The sequence below is a fragment of the Pholcus phalangioides genome, unplaced genomic scaffold, assembly GCF_987345545.1.
Source record: "Pholcus phalangioides strain wild (caught in Gottingen) unplaced genomic scaffold, Ppha-v1.0 ptg000008l_1, whole genome shotgun sequence".
In the NCBI taxonomy this organism is placed as follows: domain Eukaryota; kingdom Metazoa; phylum Arthropoda; class Arachnida; order Araneae; family Pholcidae; genus Pholcus; species Pholcus phalangioides.
The window spans coordinates 3,410,655-3,430,555 of NW_028301601.1; the positions used below are offsets into that span (position 1 = coordinate 3,410,655).

Consider the following 19,901-nt stretch of genomic DNA (forward strand, 5'->3'; position numbering starts at 1 on the left):
ACTCTGGACTATTTCCATAAACAATTCACTACCGAATTTGTTGTGCTAGAAGTGTGCAAGTGTGCCTAACAGTCTGAGTGCGTATCTAATATTGCGCGTGAATATTTCAGTGCTGTCATCTATTTTTCGAACTATGAGTTAAGTGGTTGAATATTTGTACCACTGTGGCCTGTTGCTCTTTGTGGTGAGCCCTTAAGTGAATGACTGTATGAGTCAGAACGAAACGTCTTAGGCCAAAGATTGGACGCAAAAAGTGCCAGGGGCGAATGTTGCGAAATGTTGTCACTGTGGCAGAAATCATCAAGAATAACCTCGATTGAGGGACCTGTAAATAGATCATTGATCATCTCCAGCAAACTCAAGAATCTAGACCAAACCAGAATTGAACGTTTTCGTCGTTTCCCAACCTCTTTGCAGGCTGTCATCCGACCTACAAATTGCTTGGGATTGGCATATGAAGGAAAAGATAAGTTTGTGCTTGCGTGTCAGTAGTGTAGTGAGTGTATGTTTAGAGAAATAAATTTTAATGTCAATCCAAGTGGGTAACTTACAGATCTTTGAATTCAGAGCACTCATCACGAGAAATATTTAATATATTCTGACGGAACATTTATCATTAAGGAGGGGGGCAAGAATAGCTGATGTTTTGTTACCCAAAAAACCCCACGGATTATGTGACATAATTGAAAAATGCTAATCAGAGATTTATGTTTACAGAGCATGAGTATTTGTTTATATTATTCATTCATAAAATAGTCCAATAATTATACACTTTTCATAGTCTGTGAAAACCCCTCAGTAGTCAACCCTCTTATGGGTTGTTGTTACTAAATTGCAGACCTTGCAATACTTTACGTATATATTCATAATTATACAAGCAAGACTAATTCCGTAAACATAATGAATATCAAAAACTAACTGTAATTTCCAAAAATAACAAAATTATAATAATGGCAATTTACCACTTTGATCACAATCCACAAATGTCCACAAAATAAAAGTAAGTGTTTTATCTTATAAGTTTGCGAAAAGGAATAAATGAAAATTTAAGCGAATATATGCGGTTAACATGAGTATACAGGGGAATAAATGCGGTTACATATTCAAATAAATGAGGGTTACCATACTTTAACAGAGTACTGAGATGGTAAATATATAATAGATTTTTTTTTTAATGTTCATAGCTAGTTCATTGTCCAGGTGATGTATAACACATCCACAGGTCTGGGATGCGTTGTGGGAACTCTATGGTCATATTCGACGATCTCACGTAAGTGAGGATGTTCCGATGATCTAAGCCTTTCGAAATGCGCGTTTGCGAGTTCTTTGATGAAGTCCAAGATTAATGACACATCCAGATCTTTTCTTATATTCTTTCCTCTCACGTACCATGGCGAATTGTTGTAGCATAAGTATTTTATAGGGCATTCCCGTAATTTCGGCCGTTTCAACTTCTTCTACAAAAAATGCCTAGTTTTTCTGTTATTTTCAACGAGGCTTACTTGAATTTTTGAAATCAAGAATTAAAATTATTTTCATGGCTTATACGGGGGAAACCTCGCAAAACGGTACTCTATATAACTAGGGTTTCATAAGCTATGGTTGACGACCCAAACGTGATTCACAGGTAGTTCTTTGACAAGGGTCCTACAAATCTACTTGCAGCCAATGATTCTTGAGCTATGGACCATGACCTAAACCTCATTTGCACAAGCTTCCGAGATGGATCCTACAAATAAACTTACAGCTAGGGATATTTGAGTTATGGGTCCCAACCCAAACTTGAATCGTAGGGGCTTTCGATAAGGGTCGCACAAATCCAGGGATGCTTGAGCCATGAGTCACGACCCAAACTTGTAGGGGATTTCTAAATGGGTCGTACAAATTCACTTATATCCAAGGATTCTTGAACTATTGGCCACGACCCAAACATGATTCACAGGAACTTCCAAGAGGAATTGTACAAATCCCCCTACACAATCGTGTTATAAATGCATTTATTTCACCACTGGCTTCACTAATTTCAACAAAAAAAAAATAGTCCCATTAGGCGCAAAGCTGATTTTGTTGTTAATTTTAAGTCGTGGCTGAAAAGGCTAAAGAACCCCCGTGATACGCCTTGGTATAGCTGTAACTATGGCGTTGAAAAATTACTTCTCCATCACGTATTCTACACGTGGCATTTTATGCAATGGGAATATAATGTTTCGAACTCACACCCCGGCACTACATTTACGTTTTTCCTCAGCCATATTTCCGCGTTTTCGTTAAATGAAGGTGGCACGCGAAAGATATCAAGAATTTCTTTGACATTCTTGATGAAAACAAATGTTGAACATGATTCTCGTCGTACATGCGTCTTGTGCATCTGCACACACTATCTCCGTGCATTTCTCCTCCCGGCCTTATCCATCTCTTTAAAGATGCACGAGCACCAAGGACAGGATCATTCATCACCTCAGGTGCTTGTCCCAAAGTAAAGCCCTGCTAAGATGGATGTCGGAACTACTTACTTTTTACTCTACGAGGCGATCGCCTTAAATTTTTTTCCCCCTGATATATCTATGAATAGCGTCACACTTTTCCCCTTTTTCCTTACGTTATCTTTTTCCTTCACCAACGTTATTTACATTAGACGTAGCCTATATTCAATCTTGAGAAAGGATAGCTAAAGAGATAAAAGCTTATAATTTTTTCCAGGGAACGAGATTAAGTTTCTCGCACATTATCCAAAGGTGCCATTTTGAATTTTTGTTTCCTTGCACCGAAAATGGATGAATTTTAAGGTATCAAAATGAAATTTCTAAAAAAAAAGGAGGAGGGTTTTTTTTTTAATATTTTAATATAAGTATTATTTGGAAAGAGGTAATTTAGAAACACGTGTATTTTCGCACATGTGCTTGTGTCTACCGACATCCCTTGCACACTGCTTCAACTACTTAGCCGTGAATGCACATCATGAATATTTCTAAAGAACTGGGGTGTGTGTTCCTAATGTGTTTATATCTGTGACGTACGGGGTGCTTCAAGAAGGATTGTAACTTTGAAATACCATAACTTGTAAACAGTGAAAGATATAGATGGTACAAATAGTACGTTTCATGCGTAGGCCTGGAATTTTAAATGCACTGGTTTTGAAAAATATAATCCATAATCCCCCGTGCATGCCCGAAAACATCGAGGGAGACCAGCATGCCGGAGAATACTCCAATTTTTGGCATACCAAAAAACTCGAGTCACAGATTCCGGAAAGATTTTAAATATCTAGACCCTAAGAATCGATTGAATTGGCTGATTTGATGCTAGTCTAAGATCCTTTAATCATTTGATTGCGGAAATAGTCTCGGAAAAAATTCTTCTCTCTCACACTGCGGAAGCTAAGAATTCCATCTTTTTAGGTTTTTCGTGAAAGGTAGATGACATGCTCAAACTCACACTGCGAATTCCATGCAATCGAAAAAAGGGATGACACAAAATCTGGTTTCAAACCCACAATCACGGACGCACTGGTAACTGGAGCCAGAGGTTCTACCACCACACTATTATGTACAGCCATTGCATACAGTGCAAGCAAACCTTTCAAAGAATAGAGGGAAAAAAATTGGAATACATGTATACGCCATCTATATACGTCGTTTTGAAAATTTCAACTGAAACAAAAACATCTCAAATCATCTGTGGATTACGGGAGCGCTTTGAGGGTTAAAGCTTTACGGACAACAAATTGGGGATGCCTCGAATTTCAAGTTAGCTTTGTTACCATAAATCTTAGTTCATTGCAAATTTCGGATACCAAGCATACCCGTTCTCGTAGATTAGATGAGTTAAATGAAAAATTAGTTGACTACGAATTGTTTTGTATTCTTCGTTGGTATCCCTGAATAAGACTGGGGGGGGGGGGTGTCATGGGAAGAAATTATTTTCAAAGGGATGCCATGAACAAAAAAAGGGGATAATTAACAAAGCTTAAGGTGTTTTCATTTCAAGAAATTAAGATACAAGGAAACGCGCGTACTGCTGTTCAAATAATGAGGAATCATTTCCTTTGAGAGTTACCAATGAATTATACACATTTCAACCAATCATGTTTTTGACCAGATGATGCTAAACCAATCTGAGGTCGTAATTGGTATAATGGTCGTAAATAAGTTCTAGGGGGAATTTTAGACAGTAAACTGAATTTCTTACTGATTATTGGCTTCCTGCTGAACTCAATCAAGAGCCTGAAGACGAAAAAATAAAAGGCAGTCTATAAAGCACTCCGGTTAGTTCAAACGCCAACCACGCAGTTTTATAGCCCGAGTCACGTACCTCGTGCCAGATTAGATTATTCGAGTTCTCCAGTATCATGTAAATTAGTTTGTCTAGTAAAGAAGGATCGTTTTCCACGGCTCCACGCGTACATACAGTATACCGAATGCCTGACGAATGCCTCCGTGCCAGTATATAAGTAAAAAGGTTTCGGTTTTCTCTCTCTTGGACTTGAAAACAATAAAAATTTATTCCTGTCTCTCGCCAAAATGTAACCGAACAGTAGCTCTCTCTCTCGAAGAAGATGGCGAATCTCATTTCCAGGCTCAACCATAAAAAATAAAAATACAGGAGTTTCCCTTAGGAAAGGAAATTAGATTTTTTTCCCCCTTACCTTTGGTGTAACACAACTGTGACGTTTATATCTCCGGGGAAATCAGTGCTCACAGATGTAGAGGGGAATCCGCCAGAGCACTTACACGCATACGAGTATACATGGTGATTTTCGATGTTATGTGCGATTTCTGTTCCTCAGGAGGAGTTGAGAAACCTGTGAATTTTGTAACCAAGAAAACTTGCAATCATTTAAGATTTGTTGAATATGCATGTAACGAAAGATTGCGGGAAATCACTTCAGATGTTATAGGTGGCGAGGTGTAAAGTATGACCTTTTTTTCGTTTTTCAACGCCAACTCTTATAAAAATGACAATAAGTTTGGAAATTTAACCCGACAGCGTGAATGATAAATTTCGGACTCATGGAATATTAACAAACTTTACATTGATATGAGTAAGGGAGGGATATATCGTTCTGTGATTGGTCGTAATGCGTACCGAACGAAAGCAATACGTCACTTACGGTGGAGTTATTGGTGAAGTTCTAGATCAGACATGCTCAACCCTTAGCCCGCGAAGTCAAACCTAAAGTTGTCAAAATGAACTGAGCGGCACATTTCCGGATCATTTAAGTGACCAGTGATGCAGTTACACATCACTTGCGCGGCTCGTGACACATTCTCAGATCACTCAAGATGACCGCGGTACATAACCATATCACTTGAGTGACCCGTTGAAATTTAACAGACCACTCAAGCAGCCCACACACATTCCCAGATCACTTGATCTGGAGCGCTTAAGTGACCCACGCCACTGTTCAAGATCACTTGATTGTCCCGCGACACATTCCCATATCAGTTAATTAAGTGAACCGTGACACGATTTCAAATCAATGATGTGTCATGCACCCTCCAAGAGGTTGAACACCTAGCACCCTTGTTCTAAGTCTGGGGTTCGATAATTAATTTCTACGAATTCTTTTACTTATTATTTAATGTCTTTTCGGCTACGGCTACTATTCAATTTTGGCTTCATTGTTTTTGAGTAAAAATGACCGCCACTTTTGGGATTTGGAGAAAAGATTCATTGAATAGTTCGTCACTTATTGATTGCAGCCGCAACAACTATAAATCAATGTTTCTTTGACACTATACTGAATTTTTTACGTTTCCCTTGAGTGTACACGGCAGTATCAAATCTAAGCATAACATGCTAATAACACGAGGTACCAATGTAAGCAAACCACGAAATAGTTCGGGTTAAACAATGATATTTTTTCTCAACCAAAATGAAAAACAAGTTCGATCGCTAATCGAAAAAGAAACTTTGACGACGCAAAATTCTGTGGTGTTCGGTCGGAACATGATAATTCCAAAATCGCGTTTTTGAGATATAAGCAATTTCATTGTCATTTAAAAATAAAAAATAAAGCATATAAATCAAGTACAAATGCAAATATCATACATCAGCATATCGTTTAGCCGTACACACATATTTTATCTCACTTCTAATTAGTCATAATCAACAAGACTGGCATTTAGATCAAAAAGCCGTTTTTTGGAGATATCATGTTCTGACTAAACACCACAGAATTTGTATGACACATTTCTGCGGGCAAGAGTCAGAAGATGAGGCGCCAAAATCATCTTACACGCACAAAAATTCTCACCCGCACCCCTTAGAACCCCTAGGAGCGCGCGTACCACCGGTTAGGAACCATTGTAACGATGATTGAAGCATGGCGAATTTTTTTTTTTTAGCAACTTTCCTGCATGAAGATTAGGGCTGGACAAATCCATTGTCCGACATGCCCGGGGCATGTAAATATATTGACCGGGTAAGAATTTTTATCTACCACATGCCCGACTGATTAAATTTTAGAAAATATTTATGAGTCATTTCTGTTCTATATACACAAAAATATAGATCACCTGCTGCCACCTATCAAATAAATGTCTGTCTGTTATAAGAATTTCATAAAAATATTAGAAAAAGTGGATTTTTATATGTCACAGTCTTTTATAGAAGGCTGCAATATAAAAAAATGCACGGTGCATAACTACGTGTAGGCTTGAGATTGGTTCTCTCCTGACACTTCTTATGCGAGGATTTTCAGCTGTAATGGTAAAAGTGCTTTATCCTTTCTTCTAGGCGCTTTGCTGGTGCGATATTACGGTGAGTACAATATTGCGGTGGGTGCGATATTGCAATGCGGTGCGGGGTTTGGATGATGCTTACGTCATCAACCACCCTTTATGAAAATATGAAATATTCTTGATGCCATCTTATTCGGTGCACCAAAAACGAGAAAAATCTTTCGCTAGTTTTTTGGCACCTGAACTATACCATTCTCCCTAATGATAAATCCGTTACAGAGTCACATCAGCGATCGCTTAATGTTTCCCGGATTCTTCTTTTTTTCGTCTTGGGGGGGGGGGTGAACGACCCCCCCCCCCGCGTACGTTTCTGATCCCACCAATATGCGTTAGGAGGTAGGGGGGCAGTGCTGACGAAATTTTGCTGACAAGGGGGTGAGAGGGTCAAAAATGTCTAAAAATTTGATGACGTAATACTTGAACAGCCCGAAACCCCCTTCGTTTGCACCAGCTAAAAACCGAACAAAAGAATACTTTATTGAAACATATAATGGTATTTTGGTGAGAGGTTTACTGATTTCTGCTGTGCTGCTTAAAGTGTTCAAAAAAGCTAACAAAGAAACATAACAAGACGGTGGTAATAATATTTTCAAGAGCAAATATGCTTAAGGATGGCACAGAATAAAGCCAGTCTCAGTCTATCTACCTCAACAACTCCCTATGCGTGAATTAGCTCCGATGGAATTTGTTTCGTTATAAATTGTTAGACAGTGTGGATATTCATCTTCCCGTTTCGAACTCCGCGAACACTTCTGTTTCTGGATAAACATCACCTTCGCCCGAAAGTTTGTTTCATGCTTTCCACTTAAAACTACCCAAGACACACACACACACAGTTCAAAACCCTTCGGCTCCGCTTTGAATCATTCAAGATATGTAAATGAGCAACTGCTACTGACTGGTTCAAAATGGCCGCGAGTACCTTAAAACATAAATTCGGAATAAACATTCCCCCGATGAATAATTTATGTCATTTCTCAGGTTTAAAGCGTGTTTAGGGATCGTGTGGATGTTCGAAGGTATCCGTGGGAAAACTCTGATTATATATCTTCGAATATGCCTCGATCCAAGTAAAATTTTGTAACTATATACAATACCTTTATGTAGATATTTCCATTATGTAAATATATAGTCTTTATGTAGATGTTTCAGTAACATCAATTATAGTACCGTAATCCGGGGCTAATTACCACCTATCAAGTATAGTACCGGGTAACTTTGCACCTATCTTGGAAAAAAAGATTTTACGTTGCCTAAAAGCTGATATTTTGAGGAGCATTTCCAAGCAGTTTTGATTTTTCCCGACAGAAGACATTATCGGTTAACTCAGTGATTCCCAACGTGGGCGTTAACGCTTCCTGGGGGAGCGATGGAATGTTCCAGGGGGGCGGTAGAAGCTACGGGTATAACATTGGATCCTATGGGTTAGATTGCGTTGGGGGGGCGATGGGACAAAAAAGGTTGGGAAACTATGGGTTAACTCATGTACCGGGTGTTTCACGAAGGACCCCTAACTTTGAAAATGAGTAACTCGGAAACGGTGATAGATTAGAATCATGAAACCAGTGGTATGTTTATTAAAAAAACCGTAAGAATCCTCAAAATTTTAGTAATCATAGATGGCACCGCAGGTGATATTACAGATCCCTATAAAGATATTCGGTACCCCAAAATCGGCAATTATGTCTGTTAACGACATCATCCAGATGAAAATGCGCCTCGTCTGTAAACCATAATCACTCGACATCGAAACCAGAACCATCAACCATGTTGAGTAAGCATCTCGTCAGCGAAATCCTCTCGTTGTCGTTCAGTTCGAACTGGTATGGCGTGCCGGCATTGAATCTTGTATGGAAACATGTGTAATGTCTTCTGCAGGATTCTGTAAGTGCTGTATGGCGTGACTCCGGATTCAGCTGCAAGTCAGCGGACATTCGGATGACGCTCAATAACTGCAGCAAGTGTCGTTGCATTTTCGGGTGTAACGACGGAGTTGGTGGGACCCACTTTTCCGACTAACGCATCGGCCACGTTGCCTGCCTGTTGAAATTTCTTTGAATAGCTCACGAATTTTTTTCCCATCTGGGCCTTTTGCGACTTGGAATCGTGTTTGAAAACTCTTCCTTGTGGCAGTAGGGCTGTGATTTGATCGATGGCACTTTGTGTAATAAACACTCGTTCCGCCATGGAATACATCACTGAAGGAATTTCTTTCACTATACGCTAATGGCGGTCACGTTTCAACGGCGAAATCTTCGACGACTGATCGTTCTCGGCCATGGAGAAAAATTCAAACTGAACTGAAGTGAGATTTCTGGCAGTACCTATCCGTTTGCGGACACTAGCTGCCCTCAGAATAGGCCCCTTGGGGGACCAATATGAAGGGATAGACGATATCGTAGATGGTTGTGTTTTGTGAAGTGCATGTAAGTGTAATGGAAATCGAAAGTTAGGGGAGTCTGGCCTCAAAAATATTTGCCTTTTCTCGGCGTCTGAGCGCTCTTTATAGGGATTTGTAATGCCACCCGCGGCACCATCTATCGGCGCAATTTGTAACTAATCGTTTATGGTTTACCACGTAGTTTCCCAACCTTTTTTTGTCACATCGCCCCCTTCGTCAGAAATTTTTTTTCTCCCACTCCCCCCCCCCCCAACGCAATCTAACTCATAGGATCCTATGTTATACCCATAGCTTCTACCGCTCCCCGGAACATTCCATCGCCCCCCAGGGGGCGTTAACGCCCACGTTGGGAATCACTGGTTTACCGTATAAACGATTTTTTTTAATAAACATATACCACTGGTTTCATGCTTCTAATCCATCACCGTTTTCGAGTTATTTATTTTCAAAGTTAGGGGTCCTTCGTGAAACACCCGGTATTTGACTTAATGATGCATCCGTTATTTTGGGTATCGTTTGCAAATTATGTCTGTGCTGGTTAAGAGAGAGAGAGAGAGATTTCACCTAATTTTTTGTCAAGATAAAGTTGCATTTTGCCGTCTAAATAATGAGTACAGATGTTGCAGTAAAAGCCCGAAGACTCAAGACGAGTTGGTAAAAGCCCGAGATACGCTTGTAACAGTTTTCATTTCGGACCTTTCGTTTTGGATGAATAAATTAACCGTTATGAAAGTTTCTGACTCTCATTAATTAATTATTAATTATAATTACTTAATTATAACTTATTGCACCAATCAACCACCTAGATCTCAATACTTCCTGACCACTTATCATTAATTAATAAATTGATTGATTTAAACTTCATACATTTCATAGAAAATTAATTAACTTGAACAGTTAAAATCCGTTTCCAATGAACCAATTGGCCATTGATGGTCATGATGATTATTGAAGGTCGGAGTATATCAATTATGTAATTAATAATAATTAATAATTGCTCAATCAGTGTCAAGGGTAAATAATTTTAACAATTTGTTTAAGCAACTAAATGGCAGTTAATTAATTAATTTTTTTATTATTAATTAGTTGTAATTATTAAATGATTATAACTATTCATTCTAATAACGGACTAATAAGTTCAAGATGGTTGTTTTATGCATTAAAAAGGGGCTTCGACTTGACAAATGTCTGAAATGAAAACGTTTACAAGCGTATTTCGAGCTTTTACCGACTCGCCTTGGTAAAACCTATGAACTGTTGTGTTTTGCCCGAAGTCTTACCAGTCTTCGGGCTTTTATTGTAACACAGATACCTATTAAAAAGTATAATTTACTGCCAAGAAGACAAGCATCGGCTGTTCCACCGAAACCTAATAAAAATATAATTTACGCCGAGGAAGACAAGCATCAGCTGTTTCATCTACTTCTGGCGGGTGTAAATGAAATGGGGACGAATGAAATATCTTATTCCTGCATGATTTCTTTATACTGAAAATCAGTGACATTGATATATTCTATAAATTAGATAAATTCAATTCCAAATTCCGTTCGTATACAAGACAAAATTATTGTGCGATTATCCATATAATGACAATGGTACGATCACAAGCTGATTAACTGTGGACGATGATAACAATTTTTATTCCAGATTCCTTATTTTACATACGTATACATAAAATATTGTTGTTTGTTATTTTCACATAAATTAATAAATTTCCGGATACACCCATCCTCCGGGAATGGGGTGTGTCCGGTCCTTCAATGTTCAATGTCCAAAAATGACTTAATTAGAAAGTAAATGCTGTTTGTTTATACGTAGAGAGAGAAATGTATTTTAAATTACATTGTATTTTAAATCATACTTATATAGTTACTAATTCACTGATTATTAAATCATTATATGCTCGGTAGTAATTTCAGGGTAATGTTCTGGGCAAAACTGCGGCTGCTTTGCACCATCTAAAAAAGTCGTGTGAGGTAACCCCCAAAGTATTTCTTTACTTCGTTTTAGGCTTAATTCAGCTCAGTATCAATCCTATTACCTTCAAAGTGAATATTGTTTGTCTCCAGTCTTTTTGATAAAATAATACCGAATTCCATTTATATCCAGTTGCATGTTACATGAGTTGAATTGCACTTTGTGAATTTTGGTTATTTTTCCGTTCGAGACCAAAAACCGTATGCCTCTTATATCCCCCCCCCCCCCATTCAAGACCAAGAACCCAAAGAAGGAAGGGAAAGTGTCGTTTATATTTGCAAAGAAAGTATTACGATTCGAAAATCTATATATATAAAATTGATTGTCTGTGTCTGTGTGTGTATGTTCTCTATACAAATGTACATTTTGGATCCATCGTAGCCAAATTTTGCATATATACCAAATGGGACCCGACTTGAACGATAACCTACAGTAAAAGTTCGTCAGAGCAGAGCAAATGCCCCAAATGGGCAGAAAAACTGTCGGGCAACAATGGTTTTTGAGCCTCAACAATCACTTTCGGAACGTTTACTTTGGTTACCGTGGTTCCCTAGCAATGCGTTTCAGACGTGTATATGCCTTTACAACGGTTTGTCACTTCTTCAACGGTGCCAGTATATATACTGTATATAACAGTTTATGCCTTTATAATGGTTTCCACATTTTCAATACTCCCAGTAACGAGGCTTTTTGAATCATCATCAGCATTGCTCAAAAATCGAGAATTCAATACAACTTCAGGCAAAGGATGATCCCTTTGCCTGAAGTTGTATTGAATTCTCGATTTTTGAAATATTCAGTTCGCTTAGAGATATGCAAAGCTCAGAAAATTAAATATATGAAGTAATTAGCCGTACCTACTTTTCTGTGGGATATCCATGCAATAATATATTGATTTCAACATTTTATTTATATCTTCTCAAGCATGAAAATTAATGCCGCCGTTTTGTCTTTTAATATTCAACTTCTTAAATTCATGTGGGTTAGGATATTTTAGAATTAATTCTGGACCCCATAAAGTACATCGAAGAAATTCCACAGCTTTAATTAAGCATTTTTGAAAGCTAAAACCGGCAGATGCATAACTTGAATGGGGGGGGGGGGGATCGAAATACTTGGCGCGCCTTAAAATAGAAAAATATATATATTCATTTCTACGTTTCTTTAAATCTAGATTTTTTTTCTTTCATTAGTCGCGCAGGAAGTCACGATATTGATTAACTTGGACACGGTTTGCATGTCCCTCAAAGAAAGAGGGAGATATCACGTGATCCAAAAAGCCTCATTAAAGAAAACCCGGGCAGCGCTGGGTATTATAGCTAGTATATAATAAAAGTCTACATCAAATCAATAATAAGCACTCGATATTGGCGAAATAATAATCGAAAGACTGTATAAATATTGACATGATTGTAACGACTAGGGTTCCATGATGGAGAAATGGAGAAACCGTGAGACACGAGGGGTTCGAAAGTGCGAGGGTTCCATGATGAAGGATCTGACGATACACTTGAAGGAAGATACTCATATGTTGTATGATTAACAAACATTCTAGGCTAGATATATAAAAGAAAATCGAATGCATCCATCCGTCGTAGTATATGTATCCCGATATTGATATGAATTTATTGAGTGTTTCCAAAAGTTCATAAGTTCATGTACTATTGATTCAGTGAAACAAACTTTTGGGGAACAATCACGCCTACGGCATTTGAATTCACCAATAAAAATACTCATTCTGTGCCAGTTTCTCACTTATGATTTCAATAGATAGATGACGCCACTTTTATTTATTTATTTATTTTTACTGTACACGAACCTCTATCATATCGATGGTATTGATTTGAGGTCGAGATCTCTCTCTCTCTCTCTCTCTCTCTCTCTCTCTCTCTAGTCGAATATACAATTAGGTAATTAAATAAATAAAATTAATATACAGTGAAACCTGTACGAAACGGAACGTTAACAGACCGAAATATTCCGGTTTAGACAGATTGCCGTTTGATAAATGTGCAAATAAAAGCGCTAATCATTGAACAGACTATATTTTGATTCCGTTTAAGACAGGTTTCCGTCTCATACGGTATTCATCATAGGCAGGTTCCACTTTATATATAAACCTTGTATGGACACAAGACATAGGATTCATAGATATTCTTATCGCACTTTTCTACAGGGTGTTCTGTTAATGGACCGACAAACTCAGAAGGTTGTTCGTAGGTATCAAGAGGAATAAAAATTGCAATGGAGCAAACCACGTTGAGAGGGTGAAAATCGCGAAAAACGCATAAGGGCTCAGTCCAGAGGAGACATGTCAGTTGATCGCTGAATGCGTTCGTGGGTTAGCTCACCATATGTAACGTAAGCAGCGTCACGAAACGCATGCGCTTGGGTAGGATCGCGCGCTGCGGACGACGTAAATTAGCGCTATTGCGGTAGGAAGCACGTGTAGCAGTTAGTTGTCTATTTCAATGAGTATCATGATGACTACACGAACGAGGAATACGCTGATGTGCATCTGATTTACGGTCGAGCAGATTACAATACTTTTTTATTGGCCCAAACCCTCTGGGTGACCAGCTTATATCCCCAACGAGGACAGAGCGGGGGTCATGGTCGGTTTCCGGTCGAGCAGATGGCCGGCCGCACAGTGCAGCGAAGCATGTGGTTCAAGCATGATGGTGCTCATGCATATTTTTCACGCGAGGTGCGTAATCACCTCGATGTTACATACCCAAGGAGGTGGATTGGACACGCGGGACCCGTTACTTGGCCTCCACGTTCGCCGGATCTCCATACGTGAGACCTTTTCCTATGGGGTCACCTTAAATCACTCGTTTATGCGACGCCTGTGGACACACCGGAGGATCTCATTGCGCGCATTGTCGTCGTTGTGGTAGACATCAAAAGCATACCTGGTATCTTCGAGCGCGTCCGGGAACCGCTTTTACTTCGTTGTAGACTGTGCAATGACGCCATCTGCGGCTGCTTTTCCAACAACTCTTATAATAATTGATCAAATAAATCTTTTTGTAGTTATTATTGTACTTTTGTCGTTCCAGCGTGACGTCGAAATCTGCATGCGTTTCCCGTGATTTTCACCCTCTCAAACGTGGTTTGCGATGCGACACCATCGTCCATTGCAATTTTCGTTCCTCTTGATGTCTACTAACAACCCTCCGAGTTTGTCAGTCCATTAACAGAACACCCTGTATAAATGCCAAATACTCCGCTTTTGGCGCATTTGTTATCCACGAGAAGATGAAACACAGCCAAAAACCCTTCGATTCTTAATGTTTTAACGAAGAAAATGTGAAATTTTTTCTAAAAAATAAATGAAAATCAAAATTTTGTTATCATCATTGCAAAAAAATTAACCATCGATTTTTTCAATAATGCACAGATTATTTTTTGTAACTTTATAACCCTAAATTTATATTAAAGTATTATTCTTAATGGCATATTCAAATTATTTTTATGACTTCCTACGATGTCTTACGTTGAACCTTAAACATTCGCTTCTATATCGGGGTGCCGTAAATGAGAATTTAACAGCTCATATTCCCTCCATCATCACTCTGCCAATTAAATGCAGTAGTGCATTGAAGCCATGGCTCTTATAATAGAATAGGGATGATGACAATTTAAGATTCATCTCTAAGATGGAGAAAAATTTAGAAATGTGGATGGATTTATCAGCCATTTCCACAGGAAAAAATAAATATCATATATACTGATGATGATTGATGCTAACTAATTATATGTGATAATTTGGTGATGAATAAAGTCATCACATACGATGAGTAACATGCTGAAGATGCATGTTAATGGTGATTTGATTAATGCTATATGAATATCATAATGTAGATGAAAATAATAATGATTAATAATATTTAACTTGGGGTTAAATAGGGAATATAGTATGTGTATTTTCATAAAGTATTTACTATGAAATATGCAGTATATCAATTCCGGCAGCACAAAATGAAGAGAATCAGCCATATAAGTCCCGGAACATTAGGTCTGGACATTTTGAGAATATTTTTAGGCTTTTAAGTATAAAACTTAAGTATAAAAAATAAAATAAAGTATAAAAGTGTGTTATTATAAATGGGGGGGGGGGATTTCACGAATATGTTCATAGTCACAGTTGAAAAGAGAATCACAACAGCTTTTGGAAAGCTTTTTGGCAAAATCCATGATTTTTCCATTTCAGTATCTCTACATATATGCCTATTTCTGATGAACCAAGGGGACCTGGTGAAACATCGGAGTGTTAAGTTTTGGAAACGTTCAAGAGCAGTAATTTTGGAATTTCTAGCATACATCCAGGCGGGAGCTGCGTAATGTAGGGGACGTATAATTTTTACAAACCTAGCTGTTACCCGCGGTCATAATTTCCCCCATATAGCATTTGAACCCCTCATGACACCCCTGGAGATTGAATTTCCAGAAATCTCGTCTTAGCGAGTCTCTATATCATAATATATAATGCTGGCCAAATTTCATATTTATAGCTTCAGAAGTTTCGGCTTAGCACAATTTCTATATATTATCCCCGTGTGGCAAATTATACTTCCCAGGCCGGGGATAAATATCTTACATATCCTTTGAATCTCAATGTCCCATAACCCATGTCCCCCTTAGGGGTCGAATTTTGAAAACCCTTTCTTACCGAGTCTTTACATGTAAAATGAAACTATTGACCAAATTTCATATTAATAGTTTCAGCGGTTTCAGCTCATCTCATGCCTGTATAACCTTTGAACCCCCTTATGACATCCTTAAGGGTCACATTTCGGAAAATTCCTTTTTACTGAGTCGGAAAGTAAGTCATCATGAAATGAAACTACTGGCAAAATTTCATATAGTTTGGAATTGGTTTCTTGGGGGGTCGAATTTTTCAAGAAAAACCTTCCTAGTGAGTCGTCACAGCATGAAATGAAACTACGAACCAAATTTCATATTTATAGTTTCGGCTCGGCGATGATAACTCAGTCAGTCAGTCAGGACATGTTACTTTTTACATATAGACTAGTTTGATAGAAAAGGCCGTATTACCCCTGCATGCGTTTCAAAAAAAAGAACTGCGAGTAAATGATTATTGGCTAAATTAATGAATATATACATATAGATAGATATGTAGATAACCACTAAGCACGTATTATATAAAAAAATTTGTTTTCATGAACTGAAATTTCACTTGAAGTGACTAAAACAACTGTTAAAGCAAATGTTTCGAATGTTAAAGAGCCTTTTATCCCTGATACATCAACAAATGCCTTCGCTTTCGAACGAAAGTAGAAGAAATGACTCGCCGCCATGACGTAACTTACTTTCAAAGAACGATAAATGGCTGACATTAAGCCCGGATATTACTTCAATTTGATCTGCTTATTCCCTCATCCTCTTCTTCCACTCGGGATACGGCCAATTTGGATGTTTGCCTACAATAACCACGTCCGATAAAACGGGGACCGAGCAAATGAACCGAATGCCTCTCCCGTCTGAGGCCCGTAATCAGTGGCAATAGGCTGCACATACGCAACAAGCATTAACTTGTCAGTTCGATTGCCGATACTCTTATTATGACTAATTAAGCACCGATCACGCGAACAAGTTATTTAGAATTAGATTTAATGCGTTTATGGTGAAATATGAGGGGGAAACGGGAGGGATATTATGATCGATAATGAGGTTTTCTGCGATTAAATCTGTTACTAAAGTGATCTAGGGTATGTGTACAGTGTCCCATAAATACGTAAATAGTTTAAAAATTGGTGGAATTGGTATATTTGGATGTCGTTTGCGGAAAAGTTATCCTCATGGAAAGTGGGAGGGGGGGGGGGAGGACTTTTTCTGGTACAGGAAAAAGTCAGTTTACATTTTTACAGATAGAAGGCGCTGCATGATTGTGAAAATTAATTATGTAAGGCACTTGTGAACGTATACTTTTTTTATGTGAACCTACCTTAATTTTATACGAGCATAATTTTACATTTTGTTGATTTAATACTTGTGTAAATGTTATATTTTAAAAATAATTAAATACATGTAGTACGATATTAAAGGAAAACTAACACAAAAATTAATAATTTTCTTTTTTTCTGTGAATTCTCTATAAATTTAGTAAAACTATGCATGCAAGATGGCCACCTTTACCATTTTTAATTTTTTTTCTCACAAAAACAATTGCTTTCAGGTCTGTATTGGTAATTTACACCTGAATTAGTTGTAAATATACGAGGAAAACATGTTTATGACAAAATAAATACAAATTTTATATGAACCTAAATATTTAATGTAGAGATGGCCACCATCTTCAATCGTGAGAATTTCCCAAAGGTACTGCATAGGTACCCGCTATGAATACCAACATTATAAAAAATAGATAGTTCAAAACGTGGTTCGTTGAAAAATCTCTATTTGGCTGCCGGAGTAAGTAATTGACTTCCTTACTCCCCCCCTAACCCCTACACAAATCTGGTCTACCGCGAGATTGACATATTACTACCATTTAACGTCCAGGAAGTTGGCTGTGTCCCAGTTACTTATGATGGAACCTGAATCGGCATTTAATATAAACATCGAACCTGTATGTGTCCAGGTGTTTCTAGCTATTTTTATAAGACGAAACTCCTATTAACAAGGAAACTCACTGAAACATCTATTAATAAGGTGTTAACACACAATTATTGTGTTCGAAGCTTGTGTCAAATTTTTTGCTCACGACAAACACCCCATTCAAGTATTAGAATATCCCTGTTGTATGAAACTAAGGTCAAAACTGGCCAAGAAAATTCCCAATTATCATTATCACCAAATTAGTTTTGCATGACCCACTTGGTGAGGACAAGAGCATGATCCCATTGGAACAAGAATGCGCTATCACTAAATGTGTTACCAAGCTTCGTCTTGACTGAAGCTTCGGATCATGGACAGTGTTGATCTGGGACCTACACCTTACTGGAAGTAGCTGCCTACCAATTAGCATACTTACTCCCGAAAACCATTATGCCACATTTCGTCATTACAAGGCCTTCTCCACGCATTCCAGGTTCCCCAGGTGAGCACTGCATTATATAGTCAGATAAAATTTCGAATAAATTGTCGATATAAGTGTCCATATGTCGATAACTTTCCTTCACAGGAATAAATGAGCCCATTTAATAATTTTAATAATAATTCCATTCTAATAATTTTGGCATAGAATTGAATATGTTGCATTTAATTTCATTTTGATTAGAATTAAAATTTTCAAATTTCAGTTTGGACCATAGGTTGAGAAATGCTGTTATAGTACTGTATATTCAAAATAGATTCAGCTTAGCCAGAGAGTTTGTCGCTATAAATTTCAAATGATAATAAATGTCGTTATAAACATTATCAACGGCTATAAATTAGCCAATTTTTTGCGAAATTGTTTCATAAAAAAGATATTTTTAATGGTTTTCATTTTCGCAGATAACTTAAAGCGTTTGTTGTGGTCTTTTTTGGAAACTTATTCCTGGCAGAAAATATCGAAAACGTTTTTATCGGGGGGAAAAGAAAAACAATTTCATTGCTGTTCTATTTCCTCTATTTCGTGGTTATCTACTGAATTGTCCAGTGAATACGTTTTATAGAAACTCTTCTTCACCACGCATTTCGTTAAATTTACATTCCCATAGAAATAACGTAGGAGAAGAAAGAGATATTTTGAAAAAAAAAGGATAAGATATGTCCGGGTTAAAAATAAAAAAAGTAATGCTTTCTCATCCATTTCCATAAAATTTTGATATGAAACGGCTTCTCCGTCAAATAGTCAAGTAGAATAAATTTATTCAAATTCGATACGAATTTATGCACGATTTTCACCGGCCTACGTGCATTCTTCGAGATCATAAAGCAGTTACTTCATACATTATTCGAGAACGTATAAAGTTCCGAGATGGCTTGACATTGATATTGTGGTAAGCAAATATATCGCGATATCGGTGGACATTTTTCAGTCTCAAATTTTGAGTTACCATCTCATCTACTGTAGTATAGTGATGAAATATTATGTCAAAAAGAATACCGTGATTTATGTATTCCGAATATATTGCTGCGTTGGGCAACGGTATCAGTTTGTAAAATTATTGCGCATTAATGTATTCACGACCGTCGACATCGACTTAGGCTATAAATAATAATGAAAGTAAATAATATTATGGGACTTTTTTTTATTCGCTTATTTATGTTTGCATTAAAGTTGGGTTCCATGTATAGGATTTTTCTATCCAAAGATGCTCCACAACGAAGACTTACCTTGAGCTAAAAGTTACTGCTGTTGAGGTTTGAATGGGGATCGAAAGTGGTTTCCTGTGTGGTGTCTGCATGAAAGAAAATACCGCGATGACTTATCGCGGTGAATCTTGCACCCTGCCACATTTCTTCGCGAAATTAAGTCCAGTTTGAAATGTAAATACTGTACTTGCATACGCGGAGCGGGCGCGAAAAATTCCATGTCGAAAATTTGAGAGTTTTTTCCCTCGAGAGGGAATAGGAAACACGAAATCAAATGGGAAAAAAGGCACTGAAAAGGGTCAAAGGGAATTTCCGATGCCGTAACATACGAATTCTGCTTTTTCCGAAAAATAAATCTCGTGGAAAGAATCACAATCTTCGCTATTGGAAGCGGTGCAGTAATACGCGCGCAACGTACGAGTGACACAGGCGGTACAATGATGCAAAGTTATACCGTGGTGGGTTTGCCGCACGCAAACTCTGGTCATATCGTCTCATACAGTAATTTACTA

The 19,901-nt window shown here is 37.8% G+C and overlaps 1 protein-coding gene across 1 annotated transcript in view; it reads left to right on the forward strand.

Annotated features, from left to right (window-relative positions):
* The window catches only part of LOC149083501 (pyrokinin-1 receptor-like), a 246,314-nt gene that overhangs the window by 144,720 nt on the left and 81,693 nt on the right, over positions 1–19,901 (forward strand). The gene's annotated exons all lie outside the window — the stretch shown is intronic.